Below are 7,534 nucleotides of genomic sequence, written 5' to 3' on the forward strand. Positions count from 1 at the left end.
TTTTCTAGAAGAAGGAGCGAACGGCGTTCCCTGGGAAGGGAGGAAACCAGAGGAGGTCCCCCTCAGACCGACCTGGCACGAGAAGGACACACACTCTCTCTCTCTCTCTCTCTCTCTCCCTTTTCTTCCTGACTTGAAATCAGGAGACAAAACTCCCCTGCCAAAGGGGCCCTCCCAAAACGGGGAGTGAGGAAGACCTCCTTCTCTTCACGGCTGAAGTTCTCCCTGCCTTTCCTGGACGGGAAGGATAGCACCTACGCCCGCTGCCGTCGGTGACTTTTAGTCCCCCTGGAGAGGAAGAAATTCTTTCCCGTGGCCGAACCCTGGCGGTTCGTTCGTGCTGCAGAGGACGTGACCCTCTCTGACACACCCAGGAACCTCCTCGCTCCGGGTCGAGGAGAGGGAGTTCTGTTCTGTGGTTTAGAATGGTGCTTAAAAAGGGATGTCGCTTACAAAGGGTCCTCGTCCCCCTTCCTAAACCTAAACGGACGGCTCGGCTCGGAGGCGTGAGATACGTTTCGCATCCTCCTCGTCGTCTTCACTCAAAGTTTTATTGGAGTTTGGAAGATTTTATTTTTTGTCTTTCCTTTTTCTCCCCAAAGCCCCCCGGTACGTAGTTGTGTGTTCTTCGCGGTGGGTCCTTCTAGCGGTGGTATGTGGGACGCCGCCTCAGCGTGGTTTGATGAGCAGTGCCGTGTCCGCGCCCGGGATCCGAACGAACCGATGAAACACTGGGCTGCCTGCAGCGGAGCGCGCGAACTTAACCACTCGGCCACGGGGCCAGCCCCTTACTGGATTTTCAAAACAACTCCGGGGGCCGGCCCGGTGGCGCGGCGGTGAAGTTCGCACGTTCTGCTCCGCCGGCCCCGGGTTCGCCGGTCCGGATCCCGGGCACAGGACCCGGCACCGCTTGGCGAGCCACGCTGTGGCAGGCGTCCCACCTGGAAAGTAGAGGGGGATGGGCACGGATGTCAGCTCAGGGCCAGTCTTCCTCGGCCGACAGAGGAGGATTGGTGGCAGATGTTCGCTCAGGGCTCATCTTCCTCAAAAATAAAATAATAAATCGATTCGATAAAATGTCAAATAACACAACCGCGGGATCACGCTTAGAGTCACCCTTGGCCCGATGATGCCACTCCCCACCCCCCCCACCCCCCTGCCCCCCACCATTTGGAGGTGCCGTCAGTGGGATTCGTTCCTGTTTGTCCATCTTTCTTCCTCTTTTTTTTTTTTTTTTTAAAGACTGGCACCCGAGCTCATTGCCAATCTTTTCTTTTCTTTTTATTCCTCCTCCTTCTTCTTCTTCTCCCCAGAGCACCCCAGTACCTAGTTCTATATTCTCTTTGAGGGTCCCTCTGGTTCTGCCGTGTGGGACGCCACCTCAGCGTGGTTTGATGAGCGGTGCCGTGTCCGAGCCCAGGATCCGAACCTTCCAAGCCCCGGGCCGCTGAAGCGGAGCGTGCAAACTCAACTGCTCGGCCACGGGGTCAGCCCCTTCCTTCCTTCCTTCCTTCCTTCCTAAGGAGGAGGAGGCAGGCACTGTGTGAAGTCGCCAGTGAGTCTGTGGAAAGAGACGGAGGATTTCCCATGGGAAGCCGGGGCGGGGGACACGGACCGATGTCGTGCGAACTTGAAGGTGAAAGATCAAAAAACCCACACACGCCTAGAGCGGCGGGTTGCCCGTTAGGAGTTTGCTTGCCGGGCCCATAACGCAGGGCTCATCGATGAGCCAAACCGTCCGTGATCCTCAAGCAGTCTAGTAGGGTTAGAGAAAGGAGGGGGGCACTCTTTCTGCCCCAGATGAGGCGAGTTTCTCAGACAGCCACCCTGCCCCAACATCTTCCCTCCCTGCCTCCCGGCCCTTGGTGGACTGCGGCCTAAGGGTGGGGGAATTGAAGAAAGCCGTTCAATGGGAAAAAGCCCGAGGCCATGGGAGAGAGCTTCCTGCACTTGAATGAAGCCCTGACGCCAGGCCCATCGGAATGAATGGGCCTGACCTCCCCTCCCCCCTCCCCCCTCCCCCCTCCCAGGCTGGCGACTCGGCAGTGGAAGGCTAGGGGTTTCTTCCGAAATGGTGAACCGGCCCCCTTGTCCACAGGAAAACCACACACGGGTACAGCCTAGGCCGGATCTCAGGCCAAGTCGTCAGGGTGGCAAGATGATGGCGGATGAGAGGAAACTTGTTCTGGGACCGCACCGCCCCCCCCCCCATCGCCTCTCTGGCTGAGAAGAGGGCTGGGGAGCGGTGAGGGTCAGGGGGAGAGTGGGGGCGGGGCCGGGACAGGGACCACCGGGCAGTAGGACGGGAGTAGCCCTGAGGCCTGCCTGCCTGCTTCCTTCCCTGCCGGCGCAGGGCTGAGAGAGGCACGGGGCACGCTGGCTCCTGCCCCTTCACTCATTCGGGAAGCCTCCTGTTGTTGCTCCTGAGGTGCCGGCTGCGGTGACAGACAGAGCAAAACTCCTCTCTCTGTCTATTTCTTCAAAGGCCCGAGTCTGAGCTACGACAGATTCCCCTGTGGCTCAACCCGCAACCTCCCATCCTGCCAGACCAGACCCCTTGTCTAAAAACCTCCACTGGAGGAGCTCTTCCACCTGACTCGGAAAGGAAACACCAGCCCCGCCTCAGCCTCACACCCACCACCACCACCACCACCCGCCCCCCCCCCGCCCCACTCTCCTCCGGACCCAGATACCTAACAGAGGGAACAAAAATCCAAAAATCCTGCTGCTCTCCTTCTACCACCTCCACTTCAGAAGAGTCAGTCTCCCCCGAACACCTCAGACTCTGTGACTTCCCGCGGCCTCCCTTTCCCCGTCCCCATTCTCTCCCCGGACGGGCCCCATCTTACACTTGAACGACAGCTCCACCGCTCGGGGCAGCTGGACACGATGTCCCAAAGTGGCCCGGACGGTAGCCTGGTCGATTCCAAAGGACCCACGCACGCAGTCGGCCATAAACGTGGTGTGGAGATCGTGGACGTTTGCGGGCCTCTGATCAAATCACTGCTCCGGGGACCCCGGCGTCTAGGACCCGTCTTCTCCGTGTTCTTCACACCGTTGCTCCTGGGCCGGTTATTCTCTTCCCTCTCACTGACCTTAACGTTTTGTCTCTGCCATTGAATTTTGACTGTGCGAATGTGACTTGCCGCTGTAGGGCTGCGTGGATCTCTCAGGCATCCTGCTGTGCCGTGCGGGGGGGGGGGGGGAATCCTTGGTGGGTGGGTCGATAGACGTCCCTTTGGTTGTGCCCTGGAGGGGAGAGACAGAGGGGACGACTCAATCCACCACGAACGCTGATGTCGCTCCGATAAACCTGTAGCGGTGATTCTAGTTTATGGCCCGTGTCCTGAAAATAACTTCCCGAAGGGCCAGCCCGGCGGCACAGCGGTTAAGTTCGCACGTTCCGTTTTGTCAGCCAGGGGTTCGCAGGTTCGGATCCAGGGTGCGGACGTGGCGCCGCTTGGCGAGCCACGCTGTGGTCAGCGTCCCGCCTATCAAGGGGAGGGGGATGGGCACGGATGTTAGCTCGGGATCACTCTCCCGGGGCAAAAAGAGGAGAATTGGCAGCAGGTGTCAGCTCGGGGCTCGTCTTCCTCGAAAAATAAATTAATTAAATTAATAAAAACAACTTCCCAAACCTCTCTGATAACTTGAAGCTTTGAAGTTTTGCGAGGTGAAATCAGGTGATAAAAAAGTCCACGGACAGGGGCGGCCCCGTGGCCGAGTGGTTAAGTTCACAAGCTCCCCTTCGGCGGCCCAGGGTTTTGCCGGTTCAGATCCCGGGCACGGCACGGACACGGCACCGCTCGTCGGGCCGTGTGGAGGCGGCGTCCCACATGCCACAACTGGAAGGGCCCTCAACTAAGATAGACAACTATGTCATGGGGGGGATTGGGGGAGAAAAATCGGGAGGGGGGAAAAAAAAAACAAAAACGGAAGATTGGCAACAGGCGTTAGCTCTGTGAGGGCCGATCTTCCTCACCCAAAAACTAAAGTGAGATGAAATCAAATAAAGCGAAGGAAAAGATAAACCTATGAAATCCCATGTTTCTAAAAGTGGCCAAGTGTTTAGACATTGGCCAAGCGACGGAATGCTCATGGGAAGGACAGTTCCTAATTGCTGGCTTCTTAGTTTTCACCAAAATTAAGGTTCGTGAGGGTTAAAAAATCTACTTAACAAATGCGATGAAAGCCACTAGGCCGGCCCGGTGGCGCGCTGGTTAAGTGTGCCTGTTCCGCTTCGCCGGCCCGGGGTTCGCCAGTTCGGATCCCGGGGGTGGACGTGGCACCGCTGGGCGAGCCACGTGGTGGTAGGCGTCCCACATATGAAATAGAGGAAGATGGGCACGGAGGTGAGCTCAGGGCCAGCCTTCCTCGGCAAAAAGAGGAGGATTGGCAGCAGTTAGCTCAGGGCTCATCGTCCTCAAAACAAAACAAAACAAAACAAAAAGCCACTAAAAGTGAATATGGGAAACATCTTTGTGTTCAAGGAAAGTGAGATGGCTGCCTTCAGGCAAGAGGGCCTAAAAAGTAAAGATCGTTTTGTCTGTGAAAAGGTGATCAAAGTTTCACGGGGAAAATAATCTGAGAAAAAGGCCTGTTCGTGGTCAAGTGGCCTAAAATTGGAACGAGTGGACAGATAGAAATGGCGAGCGATAGGATCTATGGGAGTCTATGAGGAAGCCATTGGGTGTCGGCCTAATTCGGCCTGACAGTGTTTTTCGAAAAGGGCCTGACGTGGCCGTCGAGCACGCATCGCATCGTAGATCCGCTTTACACATTTCCTACGGCAAGAACCAATGCCCTTAAGGGAAAGGAGCAGCTTCCCCGTGCTCGGGCCTTTCCTTAAGGAGAGGCATCTTTCCTTAGGCTAGGAGCGGATGGTTGCGCTCACCTTTGACCATCCGGCTCCCCTGTGACCACCCAGGCCCAGACAACAGACCTGCCACCCAGCAGTGTCTGTCGATCGCTGTGCCGACAGAGCAGTCTCGCGACTATCATCCAAGGGACCTTTCGATCCTATGTGAAACGTCCTCTCTGGGGGTCTAGAAGCACTCTGTACACCCCACTTCCCGGGCACCCTCTCTTCCTTCGGGAAGAAAGGCCCCGGGCCACAGTCCTCACATTTTAGCTCAGAATAAACGCACCCCGATTTTCACGGATAGATTGGTTCCGGATTATTTCCGTCGACAGAATGGAATCAAGTCAATGAGTTTCAAGATCGGAGGGAAGCTGATGCAAAATCAGAATTTGTTTTTCTCACTCCCGAAAGGATACTTTTCTCTAACTTCTAGTCTCCTCCTGATAAAGACATTGGAAAAGGTTTCTCTTGACCTCTGAGGGAATCGACACCAAAGACAGAGATCCTCCATTTTGTCAGAATGATTTCCTAGGCCTCCAATGGAGGAGGCCTCCCTCGGACGGGAGCTCAGCTTTTGTTTTGCAACAGTTTTCCTCTCTCTGCTTGCCTTTAACATCTCCTTTCCCGTTCTTCTTTTTTGGAAGGGAAATACGTGCACCGCTGGGGAAAAAAAAAAAAAAAAGAATTTTCTAAATGACCAAAGAAGATCTACGACTGTTGTTATTTTGGTTTCACGGAGCAGTTCCACGTCCACATTTACTCCATTTTAAACACCCACACACACTCACAGCACGGCGCTGTGAGGATGTCCCGGGGAACTCGATTTGTGGAGGGAATGGCTGTGAGGTCTCTGCCCCCCAACCCCCACCATTTGGGTGCTTCTGCTTGTTGATGAGGACGGGAAGCCCTGCTGAAATCCATATTCTTATCACCACACGTGCATCTGCACCCATGCTCCCCCCCGTGTGTCGTCTTTGGGCTTTGCTGTGGCCCCGTGCGGAGGGAGACCTGTTTTGTGTTGTAAACTTTTCCGCGGCCAAGCGGCTCGGTCCTTTCCTCTACGACTTGTGGGCTCTGTCTGTCCGTCTGCCTTAGAGAGACCCTCTGGGCCGGAAGTGACAGGCTGCACACAATTCCTGACAGACTGCGGACAATTCCTCCGTCGTCACGGTCCTTCTCTGATGACGTGCATGGTTTCGGTTTGACAGCGACCCCCACCCCCCACCCCGCCGTGATTTTCTAAGTCCTCCCGGGAGCCCGGGAAGTGCTCGGGCCGCTCCGGGAAGCGGGGGCCGGCAGCCCCGGCCTGCCCCGTGGCATCTCCGGGGACTTTTCCACCTCTGTCCGCGTCAGCCAGCCGGCAGCCCCGCGCCCGGCCCGGCCCAGAAGTCACGTGGGGAGTCTGTCCCCTTCCTGGCAAGCCCACCCACCCCACCCCCCTCCCCGCCGATTTTCCAACACCTCCTTCTGCGCCCAGGGTTGCCCTGTGCTGCCTGGGAGCTCCGAGGTGGACACCCTGGGGCCTCACGTGGTGACCTCCCGCCCGCCCCAAGCGGGCCCAGAGAGAAAGAGAGAGAGAGAGAGAGACAGAGAGAGACAGAGACAGAGACAGAGACAGAGAGAGACAGAGACAGAGACAGAGACAGAGACAGAGACAGAGAGAGACCTGACCCGGCGGTGGGCTCAGGCTGTGCACTCTCGCTGGCTGGTGACCCGGTTCCCTCCCGCTGACCCCTCCGCGCCGGTCGTTGGGCGCCATCTGGCGGCCGCTTTTACAGAGTGGCCCTCCTCCGGAGCCCCGGCGACATGAGCAAGGGATGGGACTCGCAGGACGTCTGTGTGGTTTCCAGTGTGGGGCTGTGTGGAACAGAGCTGCTAAGAACATTCATGCCCCGGATTCTGTGTGAATGAACAGGAACGTGGCCGCAGCCCCCACCCCGCCCCCCGCCCCAGCCCCCGGGAGTGGTGGGAGTGGTGCCCTCCAGACCACCCTCGGGTTGGATGCCTCCCTCCCTGGAAGGACTCACGGGACTCCACAAAAGCTGACTTCCTGGAGGTCCAGCGGAGACCCCCAAGGCCCAAGGCCCCCCCCCCCCACCCACCCACCACAGATCACTGTGGAAGCCTTAATGACCCAAGGCTCCAGCTACATACAGACGCTCTTAGGAGGCAAGATACACCAAAGGCTTATGTAGGTTGCCACTTTCGGTGGTTGTTTCCGCGGCGTGTCAGTTTTGGAACCCGCCACGCCCTTTTTCACAGAGGCCATACCGTTTCCCTTCACCACCAGTGAGGCGTGAGTGACTGACTTGGCTTCTCCGCGACCTGACTAGCAGTTTGATCCTGTTCCGGTATTTGGAAGAAGGCAGTCTCACCCATGTGTCCCCACAATGTCTCCCTCTAATTTTCTCACTTGCTTTTCCAGGGAACAGCTCACATCTTTTCATGCGCTTATCGGTCATCCATGCGTACCTCCTCCACCCCAGGTGAAAGTGCCTGCTCTGTCTATTGGTCTTCCATTCTTTTTGTATTTTTCAGTGTTGATTTCCCCCGGGTCTCCACTCCATTGTGGGTTTTGTTTTTTGTTTTTTGTTTTTTGTTTTTTTTTTTTGCTTAAAGATTGTCACCTGAGCTAGGCACTGTTGCGCTGCTTCCTCAGTTTCAGAGGGTACC

General features: G+C 56.7%; 1 long non-coding RNA gene across 2 annotated transcripts; it reads right to left on the reverse strand.

Moving 5' to 3' along the window:
- Nucleotides 1–534: 534 nt before the first annotated feature.
- Nucleotides 535–4,241, reverse strand: LOC139043097 (uncharacterized). Of its 2 annotated transcripts, none has more exons than XR_011500177.1 (3): nt 2,850–4,241; nt 1,327–1,561; nt 535–1,039 (listed from the first exon to the last, which is right to left on the reverse strand). It is a non-coding gene; the product is annotated as an uncharacterized lncRNA (long non-coding RNA). The 2 variants fall into 2 exon arrangements; XR_011500176.1 differs by having other exon boundaries at nt 556–1,043; nt 2,850–3,190.
- Nucleotides 4,242–7,534: the final 3,293 nt, after the last annotated feature.

This window comes from Equus asinus, unplaced genomic scaffold (genome assembly GCF_041296235.1).
Source record: "Equus asinus isolate D_3611 breed Donkey unplaced genomic scaffold, EquAss-T2T_v2 contig_157, whole genome shotgun sequence".
Lineage (NCBI taxonomy): Eukaryota > Metazoa > Chordata > Mammalia > Perissodactyla > Equidae > Equus > Equus asinus.